Source organism: Tamandua tetradactyla, chromosome 5 (assembly GCF_023851605.1).
Source record: "Tamandua tetradactyla isolate mTamTet1 chromosome 5, mTamTet1.pri, whole genome shotgun sequence".
Classification (NCBI taxonomy): domain Eukaryota; kingdom Metazoa; phylum Chordata; class Mammalia; order Pilosa; family Myrmecophagidae; genus Tamandua; species Tamandua tetradactyla.
The window spans coordinates 146,444,750-146,465,133 of record NC_135331.1 but is presented as its reverse complement, the minus strand read 5'-3'; the positions used below and the strand labels follow the sequence as shown (position 1 = coordinate 146,465,133).

The 20,384-nt window shown below is 39.5% G+C and overlaps 1 protein-coding gene across 2 annotated transcripts in view; it reads right to left on the bottom strand.

Moving 5' to 3' along the window:
• The window catches only part of ANKRD6 (ankyrin repeat domain 6), a 252,189-nt gene extending 233,279 nt beyond the window's left edge, over window positions 1–18,910 (bottom strand). Inside the window, exon 1 of one of the 2 annotated variants that reach the window (XM_077162412.1) lies at window positions 18,776–18,910. The gene's annotated coding sequence lies outside the window, so the exon portion shown is untranslated. The remainder of the gene's footprint in view (window positions 1–18,775) is intronic. The other variant, XM_077162410.1, reaches the window with a different exon arrangement.
• Between the last annotated feature and the right edge of the window lie 1,474 nt (window positions 18,911–20,384).

Genomic DNA, 20,384 nt, shown 5'->3' with positions numbered 1-20,384 from the left:
AACTCGTTCTACCGAGCCAACATCACCCTCATATCAAAACCAGAAAAGATATTACAAAAAAGGAAAACTACAGACCAATCTCTCTAATAAAAATAGATGCAAAAATCCTCAACAAAAGTCTAGCAAATCAAATCCAGCAACACATTAAAAGAATTATACACCATGACCAAGTAGGATTCATCCCAGGTATGCAAGGATGGTTCAACATAAGAAAATCAATTAAAGTAATACGCCATATCAACAAATCAAAGCAAATAAACCATATGATCACCTCGATTGATGCAGAAAACGCATCTGACAAAATTCAACATCCTTTCCTGTTGAAAACACTTCAAAGGATAGGAATAGAAGGAAACTTCCTGAATAGGATAAAGGGAATATATAAAAAACCCACAGCTAACATCATCCTCAATGGGGAAAAACTGAAAACTTTCTCCCAAAGATCAGGAACAAGACAAGGATGTCCACTATCACCACTATTATTCAACATTGTATTGGAAGTTCTAGTCAGAGCATTAGACAAGAAAAAGAAATACAAGGCATTAAAATTGGAAAGGAAGAAGTAAAACTATCACTGCTTGCAGATGATATGATACTATATGTTGAAAACCATGAAAAAGCCACAGCAAAACTACCAGAGGTAATAAATGAGTACAGCAAAGTGGCAGGTTACAAGATCAACCCTCAAAAATCTGTAGTGTTCCTATACACTAGTAATGAACAATCTGAGGGGGAAATCAAGAAAAAAATTCCATTTACAATTGCAACCGAAAGATAAAATACTTAGGAATAAATCTAAGTAAAGAGACAAAAGACCTATACAAAGAAAACTACAAGAAATTGTTAAAAGAAATCACAGAAGACCTAAGTAAAGGGAAGGGCATACTGTGTTCATGGATTGGAAGATTAAATAAAGTTAAGACGTCAGTTCCACCTAAACTGATTTACAGATTCAATGCAATACCAATTAAAATCCCAAAAACTTACTTTTCAGAAATAGAAAAACCAATAATCAAATTTATCTGAAAGGGAAGGGTGCCCCAAATAGCTAAAAATATCCTGAGGAAAAAAAAAATGAAGTCAGAGGTCTCACGCTGCCTGACTTTAAGGCATACTATGAAGCTACAGTGGTCAAACCAGCATGGTACTGGCATAAAGATAGATGTACTGACCAGTGGAATAAAATAGAGTGTTCAGATATAGACTCTCTCATCTATGGACAATTGACCTTTGATAAGGCAGTCAAGCCAACTCACCTGGAAAAGAGCAGTCTCTTCAATAAATGGTGCCTAGAGAACTGGATATCCACACGCAAAAGAATGAAAGAGGATCTATATCTCATACCCTATACAAAAATTAACTCAAAATGGATCAAAGACCTAAACATTAGATCTAAGACCATAAAACTGTTTGAAGAAAATGTAGGGAAATATCTTACCAATGTTTAATAAGAGGTAGTTTCCTAGACCTTACACCCAAAGCACAAGTACTGAAGAAAGAAAGAAAGAAAGAAACGGGAACTCCGCAAAAGTAAACACCTTTGTGCATCAAAGAACTTCATCAAGAAAGTAAAAAGACAGCCTACACAATGGAAGACAATATTTGGAGATGATATATCAGATAAAGGTCTGATATATAGAGAGAGAATATATAAGAGATTGTTCAACTCAACAAAAAAAGACAGCCAACCCAATTACAAAATGGTCAAAAGACTTAAACAGACACTTCTCAGGAGAGGAAATACAAATGGCCAAAAGGCATATGAAAAGATGTTCAACTTCCCTGGCTATTAGGGAAACGCAAACCAAAACCACAAGGAGATATCATCTCACACCCACCAGAACGGCCATTATCAATAAAACAGAAAACAACAAGTGCGGGAGAGGATGTGGAGAAGGAGGCACACTTATCCATTGTTGGTGGGAATGTCAAATGGTACAACCACTGTGGAAGGCAGTTTGGCAGTTCCTCAGGAAGCTAAATATAGTATTGCCATATGACCCGGCAATACCACTAGTAGTTATCTACTCAGAGGACATGAGGGCAAAGACACAAATCGACATTTGCACATCAATGTTTATAGCAGCATTATTTATAATTGCCAAGAGATGGAAACAGCCCAACTACAGACGAGTGGCTAAAAAAGCTGTGGTATATGCATACGATGGAATATTATGCGGCTGTGAGATGGAATAAAGTTATGAAGTATGTAACAACATGGATGGACCTTAAGGACATCATGCTGAGTGAGATTAGCCAAAAACAAAAGGACAAATACTGTATGGTCTTACTGATATGAACTAACATTAACGAATGAACTTGGATAATTTCAGTTAAGAACACAGGTCATCAGGAGATAGAAATAGGGTAGATATTGAGAAATTGGACCTGAAGAGATACAGATTGTGCAACAGGACTGATTGTAAAAATTTTGAGATGGATAACAAAATACTATGTAACAATACAATAATGTTAGAACACTGAATGAAGCTAAATGTGAGAATGATAGAAGGAGGAGGGCCGGGGACACAAATGAAATCAGAAGGAAAGATATACGATAGGACTTAGATGGTATAATCTAGGAATACCTAGAGTGTATAATAATAGTGACTAAATGTACAAATGTAAAAATGTTTTGCATAAGGAAGAACAAAGGAATGTCAATAATGCAGGGTGTTGAAAATAGATGGTAACTAATATTTTAAAACTTTAACTTATGTGTGAGACCAAAGCAAAAAATGTTTATTTGATACAAAATTTATATTTCAACCAGTGCATTTCCTGACAGCTTAACTGAACTCCATAAGTACATGGAACCTTGAGTAGGGCATGAGATTTTGTAGGTTTGTCTAGAGTGATGCCTCAATAAAGCCCAGAGTGATTTGAACAGCGAATTTATTTGCAAAGTCCCCTTTAGGGAATGGTGAGAAAGGGGGAAAATTCAACTTCCCCAAGTGGAGAATTCTTGATATTCTCACAAGCAGTGGGGACAACCAGAGCAATAGGTTAGCCCTCAATCTCGGGGTTTGTTCATATGAAACTTAACCCTGCAAAGGACAGGCTATGCCTACTTAAAATTAGGCCTAAGAGTCACCCCCAGAGAACCTCTTTAGTTGCCAAGATATGGCCCCTCTTTCTCAGCCAACACGACAAGCAAACTCACTGCCCTCCCCATCTCTACATGGGACATGACTCCCAGGGTTGTGGACCTTCCCGGCAAGATGCGACAGAAATCCTAGAATGAGCTGGGACTCAGCACTGAGGGATTGAGAAAATCTCCTCGACTAAAAGGGGTAAGAGAGAAATAAGACAAAATAAAGTGTCAATGGCTGAGAGATTCCAAACAGAGTCCAGAGGTGATCCTGGAGGTTATTCTTGCGCATTAAATAGATAGCACCTTTTAAGTTAAGGCATAATAGAGAGGCTGGAGGGAAGTGCCTGAAAATGTAGAGCTGTGTTCCAGTAGCCATGTTTCTTGAAGAAGATTGTATAATGATACAGCTTTCACAATGTGACTGTGCGATTGTGAAAACCTTGTGTCTGATGCTTCTTTTATCTACCTTATGGATGAGTAAAACACATGGATTAAAAATAAATAAATAATAAGGGGAATATTAAAATAAATGTAGTAGATTGAAATGCTAATGATCAATGAAAGTGAGGGGTAAGGGGTATGGTATGTATGAATATTTCTGTTTTCTTTTTCATTCTTTTTCTGAATTGATGCAAATGTTCTAGGAAATGATCATAATGATGAATATACAACTATGTGCTTAAAAAAAGAATGTTCATATTGTATGTTGATTGGTTCTATTAATAAAAATTATAAAGAAATGGGTACCTCAACAAGGTTGGATCAGGATTAAAACACGGCTCTTCTAAGGTACAAAATCCTTTCACACCAGCATAGGCACCAAGAAACTCTCCAAGGGCTCACCAAAGCTGATCTTTTCTGGCCTGCCCAGCACATGCAGAATGTCTAGATCTGTATCAACTAACTTTCTGAGCCTCTGCTGCCATAGATCCTGTCCAGGGAGGGTTGAACCAGCAGCGGCCCTTACAGCCAGCCCTCCAGTGATCTGAACTCACTAATCAAATCTATAATCAGTGTTCAGCCATGCCCTCCCCACCCACTCACCCCCGTTCTTGGAGAAGAGAATTTTATGTCCCTTTCTGTTACCAGCGAGTTGCCAGGGACTAGACCCCACAGTGGCCTGACATGAGAGGGAGATGGGGTCTGGGAACCACCATGTTCTTTACTGTAAATTTTATCAGCCTCTACCTCACACTCTTCCCTGGATGCTGAATAGTGTTCTTCTGACTTCCAGAGTTTCAAATTAGTTCTTTCAGACAGCTCCTGCTTGTTTAACTTGGTGGACCAACTGAGACCTGGAGCTTCCTACCCTGCTATCGTCCCACAATCCTCTCTTACATAGGATTTTTTAAATCCCTATTAAAAAATATTTTAAAAATAGTTTTCTTTGATGTCCCCCAACTAGAAAGTCTCTAATTAACCATAAATCCTTCACTGGATGATAAAACACAGTTTTATTTTTATTTCAAACTACAAAATGCCCTGGTTTCCATCTAATCAAACATCCAGATTTTATTTCAGCGAGATGGCAAGATGGAAAGTGTTTAAAAGCATCTAGCTGGTCCTCAGTATTAAACAGCGCTTTTAAATAGAAGCAACACAGCTTCAACCATATTACATAATGTAGGTATAAAGTTCTTCGTTCTTTGATTCTTTGGGTTCTTGGGGGTTTTTTTTGTCTTTTTTGGGGAGGGGCTTTTGGTCCCACTTTTTTCCATATTATATAAAAACCCAACAGGTGCCAGAGGATTTTGCTATTATTCATGACTGGTTTTGCAGCTCTGTAGTATGTAAAGACTTCAGTGATAAAGCCATTCATTAGGTTATCACGTAACCCAGGATCATGCATTCTGAAGATTAAGAAAATTATAAACAATTAAACAAGCATCCATTCTTAAAGTATCTGCAAAGCACCAGGACTTAGGTTCTTCCTCTCCTCATAACTTCCTCTGCTATTAACTTTTGCCTTAATTTTAAAAAGAGATTCAGCTATACCAGAGCCATAGAGCTAATTTTAACTTAATTTTGTTCTCTCTTAGCATCAAGGCGCATGCTGAGCGCTAATGTAAATTAGGCATATTAGCTAAAGGTTCCGTGCCAACTTCCTTATCATTATTTCTAGTTGGAAGAAAAGCAGCAGATGGCTGTACAGGTGAGCTCAGGCAGTAAGTGATTTGATTTATAAGCTAAGCCCACTGCTAGGGCCTCTCTGTACAGGTTCAGAATGCTGATGATCAACATCACTAGGCATTCCCCTCTTGGTTCCGTGCTCTCCTACCGAATAGACAACGCTTCAGTGCAGGGCGAGACACAAAGCACATTTAGAGCTGCCAGAGGAAACTACTTCTAGGAACTAAAAGACAAGTTGTCACAGGGTCTGAGTTACTCCAAGTATGGCCCACAGGCCACCTGCATCAGAATCCCCGGGGTGCCTGCTAAGCATGCACCGCCCAGGTCTGCTAAACCAGAATCTATGGAGTGACACTGGGAATCTTTGAATTTTAACAGGTTCCCAGATAATTCTTATATATGGTGTGCTTGAACAGTTACTGATCTAAGGAAGCTAAGTGGAAGACAGACAGATAACTAGATAGATAAATTTAGGTCATTTAACTTTTAAAAATCTACTTTAGTTATTTTAACTACCTCGTTAGGTAGGTTTATTATCCTCACTATAATGGGGATGTAACTATAGAAAGATTAAGTAAGTTCTAACTTAGGAGCAGAGTTATTCTCAAGTTATTCTAATTTTAAATCTAGTGAAGAGGCTGGTAAACCTTGCTCTGTAAAGAAACAGTAAATACATTAGGCTTTGGGTGCCACTGTAATGTGAAAAACCACAGACAATATGTAAGTAAAAAAGCATGGCTGTATTCCAAAAATACCCTATTTATAAAAACAGGGAGTGGGCAAGATATAGCCTGTGGCTATAATCTGATGAACCTTGTTCTCATGCATCTTTTATTCCACATGGGAACCAGAAAATATGACAACTTAAAAAAAATTAGTACTTAAAGGAAGGGAAACTTTAAATACTAGGTTTTCCTTAGGTAGAACAGTCCAATTCCAACTAACAATGGATAAATAAAGCATTACTGTAGTCAGGCTATATTACTAAAGCTGTGGACAATTTTCTTCATGATTCTAAATGGGTTCTGGGGTCTGAGAATAAACACTTTCACATGATCTTTGCTTTAAAATCTAGTTTCTGAATGTCCCATTTGTAGCTATCAAATGCAGAATGTAGTCAAAAGGGTGCCTTCCGAGGCACAAAAATACTTCAAGTAAATAGCATAAGCAGGTCCAAATATTATAACTTTAGTGTTCTTTATGGGCAAATGAGTAAAAGTAGCACATATTCTTTGTGATTATGTAATACATTCCATGGCAGACTGCCTTTGGGGGAGGTGGAGGGGAGTTTCACATTAACCTATTACCAGCAGCTTAAAGTAGTTTTAAATACTCATGATAACATTCATGAAGCCAATAAGACATGCACATTCTTGTTCTTTGCTAAACTTCCTCCGTTCCATCGTTCTCAAATGCACAATTCTCTCCATGGTTGGCTGATTCCAAATTAGCGAAATATGCTTCATTCCCTAGTAAAAGTATGAACCTAGATGGTTTAATCCCATTTTATTTGCTCACACAGTAATTATGATACAATTGTTTCCTGTATAGAGGCCTCATTCACACCATGCATTATGCATTTATGAAGACATGACATTTTATATATAGATATCTGGAAATGAGCAGAAAATTATATAAAGGCAGTTACCCTTGGTTGGCTAATAAAAAGACTAGCCCATTTGTATACGTATCCACCAAACATTCAAGCTCATCTTCCAAAATACAGGATTGTTGCTATGAAACAGTTGCCCAGCCAGTCACTGCATTTCCCTGCCTCCTAGTCTAGGTAGGGTCATGTAACTGATTCTGGCCAATGGAACCTGAGAAGTGATGTGTTATAACTTGCTAGCAGAAGTGGCTAACCTGGTATGTCTTTTCCATGCTCTCTTTCCCCTGGTAGTGAGTTGGAGGGTGCATGTTGAAGATAGTGGTATCAGGAGATGACGAGCCTGGATTCCTGTCACTCCACGGACAGCTGGAGGTTGGTGTGAGAAAGGCACGCTACAGAACTGAAAGGATCTAAGTGAATGAACCTATTATGGTGTGGGAAGAGCTGTGTAGGTAGTATTTTCTCGTAGTTCACGCTAACATTTTTGGGTTAAGGAATGATTTGAGAATCTGATGAAAGCTATAGGAATTCTTCTTCAAATATTCAATGAGCATCCAACCAAATACTAATAAACAATTTCAGGGCGATCAGAGAGCATGTGCAGCCCACTGGAGAACGAGGTTAAGAATTCCTATTTTAGTGGGAGGTTTTTTAAGTGCTGCCCTGCACTAGGAACCAACTAGTGAATAATGCAAGCACTTTCCTATAAAAGAGAGAACATAGTTTTATTTCTTGCATTTCTTCCCCCACGGCTGCAGATGAAGAGGTGGGAGGAAAGAGGTGATGTCACTACTAGCTTTCTCTGGACATTCTGTACTGTCCCTAACCTCAGTGACCTGGTGCAGTCCAATAATGAGGCAATATCAGCAGATTTCTTTTGATCTTTATTTGAAATAATTTTACTCTGATTAAGATGTTGCAAAATTAGTATAGAGATTTCTCATATATCCTTCACCTAGTTTCTTCCAACTATAATATTTTTTTTTATTTTTTTTATTAACGGAAAGGAAAAAAAAAGAAATTAACACAACATTTAGAAATCATACCGTTCTACATATGCACTCAGTAATTCTTAACATCATCACATAGATGCGTGATCATCGTTTCTTAGTACATTTGCATCGGTTTAGAGGAACTAGCAACACAACAGAAAAAGATATAAAATGTTAATATACAGAAAAGAAATAAAAGTAGTAATAATAGTAAAAAAAACAACAAACAAACAAACAAGCAAACAAAAACAAAAAAAACCCTATAGCTCAGATGCAGCTTCATTCAGTGTTTTAACATGGTTACTTTACAATTAGGTATTATTGTCCTGTCCATTTTTGAGTTTTTGTATCTAGTCCTGTTGCACAGTCTGTATCCCTTCAGCTTCAATTACCCATTGTCTTACCCTGTGTATTAGTTAGGGTTCTCTACAGAAACAGAATCAACAGGGAACACTTGCAAATATAAAATTTATGAAAGTGTCTCATGTGACCGTAGGAGTGCAGAGTCCAAAATCCACAGGGCAGGCTGCGAAGCCGATGACTCCAATGGATGGCCTGGATGAACTCCACAGGAGAGGCTCACCAGCCAAAGCAGGAACGCAACCTGTCTCCTCTGAGTCCTCCTTAAAAGGCTTCTCATGATTGGATTTAGCATCACTAATTGCAGAAGACACTCCCCTTTGGCTGATTACAAATGGAATTAGCTGTGGATGTAGCTGACGTGATCATGACCTAATCCTATGAAATGTCCTCATTGCAACAGACAGGCCAGCGCTTGCCCAATCAGATGAACAGGTACCACAACTTGGCCAAGTTGACACCTGTCCCTAACCATGACACCCTGTTTCTAACTCCTGCTGGACTCTGTTACCAATGACATATTTCAAGTTTATTCTCGAATGTCCGTTCACATCAGTGGGACCATACAGTATTTGTCCTTTAGTTTTTGGCTGGACTCACTCAGCATAATATTCTCTAGGTCCATCCATGTTATTACATGGTTCATAAGTTTATCTTGTCTTAAAGCTGCATAATATTCCATCGTATGTATATACCACAGTTTGTTTAGCCATTCTTCTGTTGATGGACATTTTGGCTGTTTCCATCTCTTTGCAATTGTAAATAACGCTGCTATAAACATTGGTGTGCAAATGTCCATTTGTGTCTTTGCCCTTAAGTCCTTTGAGTAGATACCTAGCAATGGTATTGCTGGGTCGTATGGCAATTCTATATTCAGCTTTTTGAGGAACCGCCAAACTGCCTTCCACAGTGGTTGCACCCTTTGACATTCCCACCAACAGTGGATAAGTGTGCCTCTTTCTCCACATCCTCTCCAGCACTTGTCATTTTCTGTTTTGTTGATAATGGCCATTCTGGTGGGTGTGAGATGATATCTCATTGTGGTTTTGATTTGCATTTCTCTAATGGCCAGGGACATTGAGCATCTCTTCATGTGCCTCTTGGCCATTTGTATTTCCTCTTCTGAGAGGTGTCTGTTCAAGTCTTTTTCCCATTTTGTAATTGGGTTGGCTGTCTTTTTGTTGTTGAGTTGAACAATCTCTTTATAAATTCTGGATACTAGACCTTTATCTGATATGTCATTTCCAAATATTATCTCCCATTGTGTAGGCTGTCTTTCTACTTTCTTGATGAAGTTCTTCGATGCACAAAAGTGTTTAATTTTGAGGAGCTCCCATTTATTTATTTCTTTCTTCAGTGCTCTTGCTTTAGGTTTAAGGTCCATAAAACCGCCTCCAGTTGTAAGATTCATAAGATATCTCCCCACATTTTCCTCTAACTGTTTTATGGTCTTAGACCTAATGTTTAGATCTTTGATCCATTTTGAGTTAATTTTTGTATAAGGTGTGAGATACAGGTCTTCTTTCATTCTTTTACTTATGGATATCCAGTTCTCTAGGCATCATTTATTGAAGAGACTGTTCTGTCCCAGGTGAGTTGGCTTGATTGCCTTATCAAAGATCAAATGTCCATAGATGAGAGGGTCTATATCTGAGCACTCTATTCGATTCCATTGGTCGATATATCTATCTTTATGCCAATACCATGCTGTTTTGACCACTGTGGCTTCATAATATGCCTTAAAGTCCGGCATCGCTAAACCTCCAGCTTCGTTTTTTTTCCTCAAGATGTTTTTAGCAATTCGGGGCAACCTGCCCTTCCAGATAAATTTGCTTATTGGTTTTTTTATTTCTGAAAAATAAGTTGTTGGGATTTTGATTGGTATTGCATTGAATCTGTAGATGAGTTTAGGTAGGATTGACATCTTAATTATATTTAGTCTTCCAATCCATGAACACGGTATGCCCTTCCATCTATTTAAGTCTTCTGTGATTTCTTTTAGCAGTTTTTTGTAGTTTTCTTTATATAGGTTTTTTGTCTCTTTGGTTAAATTTATTCCTAGGTATTTTATTCTTTTAGTTGCGATTGTAAATGGGATTCATTTCTTGATTTCCGCCTCAGCTTGTTCATTACTAGTGTATAGAAAAGCTACAGATTTTTGAATGTTGATCTTGTAGCCTGATATTTTGCTGTACTCATTTATTAGCTCTAGTAGTTTTGTTGTGGATTTTTCTGGGTTTTCTATGTATAGTATCATATCGTCTACAAACAGTGATAGTTTTACTTCTTCCTTTCCTATTTTGATGCCTTGTATTTCTTTTTCTTGTCTAATTGCTCTGGCTAGAACCTCCAACACAATGTTGAATAATAGTGGTGATAGTGGACATCCTTGTCTTGTTCCTGATCTTAGGGGGAAAGTTTTCAATTTTTCCCCATTGAGGATGATATTAGCTGTGGGTTTTTCATATATTCCCTCTATCATTTTAAGGAAGTTCCCTTGTATTCCTATCTTTTGAAGTGTTTTCAACAGGAAAGGATGTTGAATCTTGTCAAATGCCTTCTCTGCATCAATTGAGATGATCATGTGATTTTTCTGCTTTGATTTGTTGATATGGTGTATTACATTAATTGATTTTCTTATGTTGAACCATCCTTGCATACCTGGGATGAATCCTACTTGGTCATGATGTATAATTCTTTTAATGTGTTGTTGGATACGATTTGCTAGAATTTTATTGAGGATTTTTGCATCCAACTATAATATTTTATATAACCATGTACAATTATCAAAATAAAGAAATTGACATTAGTATAAAAGTATTAGCTAATCCACATACCTTATTCAGATTTCACCAGTTTGTCCATGCATTTGCTATGTGTATGTATAGTTCTGATTTTTATCACATGTGTAGATTCATGTAACCACCACCATAATCAGGGTACAGAACTGCTTCAAATCCCCATTTTACAGATGAGGAAACCGAGGTATAGAGAAATTAAGTTTTCAAAAGTTTTACATCCAATAAGTGGTAGCACCATGTGTGATAGCTGGAAAATATGCTTACCCTAGCCTAGCTTAACACTCTACTCTTTGTACTTAGTTCCCAGAAAGACATTAACCAGACCTTCTCAGTTCTGCTTACAAAAATAAAATAACAGAATAGCATCAAGAACACCCTGTGACCCAATAAATCAGTGACTCCCTCATCAAAAGACAAAAGTCTGAAAGAGACATAAAAACCATGCACAGAAGAACCTGCACATCAATATCTAAATCTAATCATTGAGAGCTGGAACAACAAGACCTATTTGAGACAACACAAGGCTGAAAATTGCCCATGCTCTTTTCACAAAGCTCCAATGTCATCACTGATTAAAAAATAAATCATGCAGCTATTACTTAGTTTTTGACCCCTATCCCCTTCCCTTTACCTGTAAAAACCCTCTAACTCACATCCCCACTTTGAATGGTTTGGGGAAAATTCTCCAGTTCCTTGCAAGTGTAGTTGCAATAAATCACCTTCACACTGAAAGACATGTTTTTCCTTTGCACTGCCAGGTCAGGCGGGCCCTTGTATTGGAAAGAAGCCCAGCTTCAAACCCAGGCAGACTGGCTCCAAGGACCTCTTAACCAATGGTGACTCTAAGTATTTACCCAGTGTGTCTAAGGTACTGAAATGCATCCATATATATCCAATCAAGACATCTGCGCTCTGGTCCTTACAGTATTTTATATTATATATGGCAGACTATAAAATAGTATACAATATACATTTCACATTCTACCTAAAATTGGGTTGAATTCAGAATTTCTTGTGGAGACTTAAGGTTTACTTGGCGTTTTCTAGCTAAAAAATAAATTTTAAAACTGGCATGAAGTATGTCACCCCTATCAAGGAATAGCTTTTTAGTTTTATGAAAAACCTGAACTGAGATTTTCCAAGTTGATTATTCATGATTTGGTTTACTTTTTACCCTCATCAATAAATAAGTTCAAATCATCATCTTTTTTGGAGGGGGGGGGGGGCAGTGCATGGTCTGGGAATCGAACCCGGGTCTCCAGCATGGAAGGCAAGCATTCTACCACTGAACCACCCATGCACCCTCAAATCACTATTTTTTAAGCATGATAAAATAGGTCTACCTCTCATTATGAAGATATTTTAGGTACTAAAACACCCAAATAATTCTATGTGAATGAAGTATTTTTTAAAACATGCATTTGACTGATATTGAATATCCTTGGCTTTTCAAAATTTTTTACCTTATTTTTTTTTTGTTTATAAATTGAATATATATTCACTGCAAAAGTCTTAAAAGTTCCAATGAAAATAAGGCAGGAAAAAAGACCAATACTCCCAAAACTCACCCACCTTGAGTTAATGTTCTTGGGAATACAATGCGACTTTTTTAAAAACTGAAAGCCCTAATTCACTGAAATAAGAATATTGATTTTCTGGCCTTGGATTTAAGTTTTAGAATAAAATGGTACTTTCGCTTTATATTATCAAATGTCAATACATACATACAGTCTTAAAAGACACTGAAGAGAAGCTACTCATGTTCATAAGAAAAGAAAATCACCAGATCTACAATCCCACGAATTCTCCTTGGTCCAAAGACCATCAGGTTGATAGAAGGGACGTGTCTCTAGAAGTGCAGAGGAATAAGGATTGCCACTAAATATGTGCAATTTCACAGAGCCATGATTTTTTTTTCTTTTTAAAAAGCAGTCTTATTGAGATATATTCACATACCACAAATCCATCCAAAGTGTACAATCAGTGGTTTTTAGTATATTCACAGTTGTGCATTCATCACCACATACAATTTTAGAACATTTTCATTACTCCAAAAAGAAAAACCCAAACCCTTGAGCAGTCGCCTTTCAATCTCTCTATTCTTCCCCAGCCCTATGTAACCACTAATCTATTTCTGTCTCTATAAATTTATTTATATTTACATTTTATATAAATGGTCATAGTACTTTGTGTCTAGTTTCTTTCACTTAGAGATAACGTGGGTTTTTTTAATTATTATTTTTTTTAATTAGAGAAGTTATAGGTTTACAAAAAGGTTAAAAATAGTGTTCCCATATACCCCCCTATTGTTGACACTGCATTAGTGTAGTACCTTCGTTAAAACTGATTAAATAAAATTAAAATAGTACTACTAACAATAGTCCATGGTTTACATTAAGTGTATTTTTTCCCATATACCATCATATTAATATCTTGGATTGGTGCTGTACATTTGTTATAATTTATGAAAGAACATTCTTATACTTGTATTATTAACCCCAATTCACAGTCCATACGGAAGGACCTTTTTTTTTCTTTTGAAATATTTTGATCTGCCCCTCTTACTAGTGAAGAGAAAACTAAGACTCTGAGAAATTGAGTGTCTGGGGCTCCACAACGAGTTAGTGGCCAGGACTTCGCTTAAATTCCAGTGACCATCCAATGTCCTTCCATCATCCTCTCCGAGGTCCTGACATCTGCTCCTCCTCCTTCCAGTGCTCATGTAACCCAAACCAGGTGTGGAGAGCAGAGTTCCTAAAGCTGAGATGTAAGAGGTCACAACCTCCAGAGAAATTCTGTGTCCCGCTTAGATGTTAAGATTAGTTTGTTTGGGGCTAATGCTCATTCTTGTTCACTGCCGGCTGTCTTCTCCATTAAATTAACCCTGCCTCCCTCCCTCCCACTTTTTTTTTGAAAATGTTCTTTACTTTCATGGACAGAAATAGTTCCCATAATCTCCATGCTTAGGAAACAATCAGTGATGTAAGTACTGAGTCATTAAATCCATTCTGCTAAACTCCCAAATTTAAATAAAATATTTTACTTTTTAAAAACCTTTCCTAATTTTATATGAAAATACCAAGCCTCAAGCCTTACCAAAGTAACTGTGCCTGAAATATCAGATTCTAAGAATTAAATGAATGCTCAAACTTTTTTACTCTCAATTTCAAGTAAAAGGTTGGACAAAAAGGGAAAATAATTCATTCTAGTTGGTTTTATTATTTACAATGTAGTTTATACTTAAAACCATATGCTGTTGAGTGTCAAATATAATCATTCTAACCCAGAGAAAAATTTGAAACTCTTATTCATTAAAAACAAGCAAAGAGCAATGTGTTCAAGAAAAACAAGACTAAAAATGTATCAGATAGGCATAAAGCAAATGAATAATTAGTTAGGAAGAATTAAAATAATTTCTCCCGTATGCAAATAAATCCACATTTTACAAAGGAAAAAAAAATTCAATATCAGGAGCCAAAAGAGACAAAAATTAGATTTAGTAACTAATGTTAATTTGAAAATATCACCTATTGTTCTGAACAGACTTTCCAAAGATAAATTACCGAAAAAGTAACAATAAAAATCAACAACTACTACAGGAGGGAAATATCACTACTGAATTCTGACTATTTCATTAAACTATCGCCTGGTGGTAAGTTATACATGGGGTCTGGGCAATGGACAGGACAAGGCAGGGCAGGTCTGTGTTTCCTAAAAGGTACCATTACAGCCATCTGTGACACCATTATTCAAATTAGCCTTTATTTGGTGCTTTGATAAGTATCAGGTACCAACACAAATAAGATTCCCTTAGATGCTTCTTAGATTTAATAAAAGTTTCACTGGCAAAGATTATCTGCCTCTCCGTACTGGAAGTTTATGCATGTTATGAATTGTATTACGTTCCTCAAAAATATATATTGACGTTCTAACGCCCAGTACCTCAGAATGCGACCTTATTTGGAAATAAGGCCGCTACAGATGGAATTAGGTAACTAAGAGTAAACCAAGAGTCATACAGTATGGCCATAGTATAAGGTCATCCCTAAGAGAAGTCCACTGGTCCAATATAACTAACTGATGCTCTTATGAAAAGAAGAAATTTGGGCACAGACAGAGAAGACAGTCATGGGACAGAGGCAGATGGAGTTATGCTGCCACGGGCCCAGGAACATCAAGGAGTACCTGTAAACGCCAGAAGCCAGGATAGACGCCGGAAACAGCTTCTTCCCTAGAGATATCAGAGGGAACATGCCCTGCCCACACCCTAATTTCAAACTTCTAGTCTCCAGAACTGTAAAATAATACATTTCTGTTGTTTTAAGCCTCCTAATTTGTAGCACTTTATGACAGCAGCCCTAGCAAACTAAGACAAATGCCCCAAACGTTTTCGGTCCTGAAAGGATCATTTAATGACCCTCTCCAAACCAGAGCACAGTTGGCAAATGAAAGTAAGCATCCCAAGGATGGTTAGAAAATCAAAAAGTGTCACAATATACATCAGAGTTCATCATTTGAGAAATGACAAGTCATTTTATAATATGATCTAATCACCACATATATTATTTGCTAAGATTGAGATTTTAAGCATTGGTTGTTCTTAAGTAGGGTCAATGATACACACTATTACTGTACGTATACTTAATACTATTTAGACTCATAACACAATTGCTCTCTTATGAGAATCTACTACATATCAGGCCCTTGAGAGATGTTTTTATGTACATTATCTAGTTTAGCCTTCTAAATGACCCTGGCAAGGTGGGCATTAAACTGCTCTATTTTCTATAGATGAGAAAACCAAGAACTTAGCCCACTCCACACAGAAGCTGAACCTGGAAAGGAAAGCTGCTTCAGGCATATCCCTTAAGAACTGTGCTCTCTGGAAGGCAGTTTTACCCTAGACCTACAGTTCCCTGACTGTGCACCAAGGCACCCTGGAGGGTACAGAAAATTCATAGGGACGCCTTAGGATATTTTAAATTTTTCAAGAGAAACATGGTGTAATCGACATGTTGGACACTGCCAAACCTACTAGCTGGAAGTTTCAACATCAGGTCACATTACATTTCTGTTCAGGTCTTTACATCTTTGCAAAGCTTGTTTTTCTGTGGTTGCTGTGATAAAAAGTAAATGCTGAGGGAAAATCACCACTGAACAGGAAATAACACTACTGGTATCAAATCTGATTCCGAGATTTGAGAAGTCATACAACACCCAACAGGCACACACTATGGTTTAGAATGATACAGAAATGTACTTTTTTCTCTCAATTTATGTGCATTATTTTTTTTCCAAAAAAACTCCTAACTTGAAAGGACATAAATATTTTAAGTTGTTTGGACATAATTATCACTAACTATTTAATGAAACTAAGGGCACTGTGAAAAAATTACTGAATTACTAAGGGTGCTGTAAGCCAATAAAGTTTGGGAACCTCTGCCTTAAACCATGATGTGTGCTGACTTGTGCAAGATTCACAGAGGAGAGCTGTGTGACCCTGAAGGAATAACTTAAAACAAAGACTGTAGCACAAATATAATAACCAGAAAAAGAAGAATTTGAGTTGAACAAATTTTAAAACCACCCAGTCTGATTAATCCTTCAAATCCCATGCAATGCCCCCTGGATAACTTGTCTTTCAGGAAAAAAAAAACTTCTGAAACCCATGCACTCAAGTTACTGTGTTTCCAATTTTAAAAGACTCACCCAAAGCTTTTAAAATTATAGCCTCCAAGCTATGCTGGAAGAGAATGGGCCTCCCATGCATAGATAGAACACACCCACTGAGCTTGTGCAAGGAAACAGAGGAGAAACTGGAGAGACTATGCAATCCTAGTACTTAGAGACTTTCTGCTTTATTGTGGTTTCTATTTAACTCTCAATATTCTGCTTTTAAGTTCAATAAGAATGCTCCAGGTTACTGTGGAAATGCTTATTAGGAAACGTCTTTTCCACTGAGTTTTTCATATAAAATATTAGGTATGAAAAGCAAGGTAAAAACAAACAACAACCAAAAAAACAGCACAAAATCCAGAATTGTGGTTCCCTGGGAGAATGGGGAGAAATGAGTGGAATGTATTGGGGAGGGGGGCACATGGGGGCTTCAAGGTCCTAGTAATGTTCTAACTCTTCAGCTGGATGCTGGGAACTTGGGTATGTTCATATTGGGTTGTATTCTTATTCTTTAAATTGTTCCTATAAGTTTTTAACTTGTCTGTACATATGATATGGTTCACAGTGGAGGCACCAGAACTTTGGAATATGGAGGAGCCTTGGGGGTTGGACATGTGCCTTGTCATCAAGCTGCACTGGATCTAGAGCACTCTGCTTTTACCTGGAGTTGCGTTTATCTGGAGGGGATTTGGAGAGGATAATGGAAGGCTAAAGTCACTTTTTGGTACCAAAAACAACAAATAAGGAGTTAACATTTCTTACTGCCTCCTGACATTTTGCAACTAGCTGTTCCTTATCTCTTGGAACTCTTCATCCCTCTTCCACCCACCCCTCCCCACTTACAATTTAGAGAACAGAAAGCTCTTCCAATTTTAATTTGTATTTCTAATAGTTTAAAAAGTCTTGGTCTACCACGTGCTAAACATCTGGTAGGGGTGATGGAAGAAAGTAAGAGGTGTAAAGGCACACCTACTGCATGAACAACAACCCACCTCGCTATTGCTATTTAAAGCATGGGAACCCCTCTCAGAGTCAGTCAGTCCACTATGGGACCATCTTGAACACCGGCGTGTTTGTTTTCACTGCCTAATTCTTCCCACTTACACTGGCCTAACAGATGACCGAAACATGAACGTCATGAGATAATTTCACAAAAAAATGCCAAGCACATGAGCACTATGCCAAGTATTTTACTTGCGTGATTTCATTTAACTTCCACAACAGTATGACGGTAAGTATAATACCATCAGTTAGCAGTTATAAAAAACTAAGGTTTAAAGCGGTCGCTTTTCCCAAGCCGCGCTCTTAACAAGTAGTCATCTCAAGGATCAGTCCCACGACGAGGAAGCCAATCTCTTCACCACCACTTGAATCATTTCACTATGCTTCATTAACCACCTCAATGAACCCCCAAGACAAATATTCCTCGTCTGACGTCTGAATCCAGACAACGCGCTCGCTCCCTCCACTCCGGGTGACGCCACTTATTAACTCGTTACAGGGCTTAATTCCAGCCAGAGCAGGGCTGGGGGTCCCCCGCGGGGTCTCAACAATCTCCCCCGGGCGGGAAAACAGCATTCACCTGCCGGCGCCTGCACCTCTTACCGTGCCCAAGGCGGGGGCCGGGGGTGTGGGAAGTCTGCCGGCGCGTCCGATCGGTCACTCGGAGCCGGGCCTACGCACCCTCGGGAGCAAAGGGCGACAAGAGCGGACCCTCCCTTACGCCGGTCGCAGCCGCGGAAAGGGATACCTGGGGGCCCCCGCCCCCATCTCGACTTTTTTTCAAACTCTTTGAGCTCCTGCGTCAAAGACAAGAAAGTTCCCTAACCCCCACCCCACCCCGCTCAATGTCCCATATTCTAGAGAGGCAGCCGAGGCAAAAGGGGAAAAAAGGAAGCGCTCCAGGGCTTTCCCGGAGGCCGCAAGAGAAGGAGCGACGCGCTCCGTCTGGGTGCTCTCCCCAACCCGACAGCTCTATGAGGGAGCGAGGGGGCAGCACAGCCTACTCCCGACATCTCCCTCCCCGGATCAGAAGCGCCCCGGGGGTGCGGGGAGTCAACCCTCGGATTAGGGGGGCGGGTGGTCGAAGGGACCCGGCGAGGTCGCGTGGTACCTTTCTCTCCCGACCCGGGCGTCCGCGCCGCGGGGACAGATGCTGACGACAGGGCAGGGACCAAGGGGAGGCGAAGGGGGCGGGTTCCGGCTGGCTCCGGCGGCCCCGGGGCCTCGGCGCCGCTCCGCGCCGCCGCCTCCAGCCACGCGCTCACCTGGCCGCTCTCGCAGGTTACCTGTGGCCCAGCCCGTGGCGCCCGGCAGCCTGCAGGGCCCCTCCGCCCCGCGCTCAGCCCCTCCCCACCTGCGGCTCCTAAAATGGGGCCGCAGCGCCCCGCAGCGGTTCAACGCCAGTGCGGCGGCGACCGGGACACACCACCCCATCGCAGGCCCGGCTGGGGTGGGAGGTGGGGCTCCCAAGGCTCTAGCAAGTCGCCAGCCGGCTCGGATCTGGGACCGCTGCCCCTTCGGCATCCGAGCATTCTCCTTCGGAGGATTAGAAGGAAAGGGGGCTGGAATAGGCTGAGATTTTCAGGGCAAGGGTGCCAGGAAGTTTATTGGAGGGAGAAGAGAATTGGAAGGAGAAATCCCCAGTCTTCAACCCATACATACCTAGTTCACTTAACTGGGGCCACTTAGTGGAAGTTGAACAACAGTAATGAGGAACGATCCAGATTCATTAGGGCAGCTGGAGAGAGGTTAAGGGAGACTTTATTATAAACAGCTGGTCCGCAAGTCACTTGTCAGGAATCTTCCCAAATGGACCCAGCAAAAAAAGAGCTTTCCTTCTTCCCAAGTTCTCATCACACTTTACATTCCATTATCTCAGTCTATTGTCGTTTGTTTTCTTTCACAAAGTAAGCACTCAATATAATTAAGAATGAGTGAATGGGCGTGCCACGGAGGCTCAGCAGGTAAGAGTGCTTGCCTGCTATGCCAGAGGACCCGGGTTCTATTCCCAGCGCCTGCCCATGTTTTTTTTTTAAAAAAAAAAAAGAATGAATGGATGGATTAGACTGTAAAGGAGAATGTCAGGTATTTTCTCTAAAGAGGCAGAGAGATGGAAAGGGAGGGGAATCCCAGAGTGGAGTTTCAGTCTTCCTGATGCCAACAAGCTCATTTAGAATCTGGTTATACCATTCCCTCTAAAGTAGACCCGGTTTCCAGGGGAAAAGAAATATGATGATCTCCTTTTTCTGAAGATATTTGCTCTTTCTCCTTAAGGGAGCATTATCCATGGCAGGAGAAATTTAAACAACCCCTTCCCACACCAGTGGAGGTAAAGTGCTTGATTTTCCTCTACTACTATGGGGAATTTCCACAACCTCATAGGCATAGCTGCCTGCCTGAGGTCTGAAACCTCATTTGTGAGTGTCCTTTGACCTTGGTCATCCTTGCTCCCTATCCCTGTCACCCCTGACCTGGAGCTGTTAGGTCCACAGCCTCTTCCTTGCTCATTATTAGCTCCAGATTTCTCTCCAGACAAGTCACCGCTGGGCTCCAAATGAGCCCCCAAAGTCAAGATATGTACATGTGACCTTTCAAGCAATCATTACTCATGCTTTTCCAGATTAAGGAGTTTTCCTAACTAGTCCCTTGACGAAATTTCCAAAGATGTCAAGGGCTCCATTTCTGTGAGGGGCTTTTAAAACATCACTATAAAGTCACAA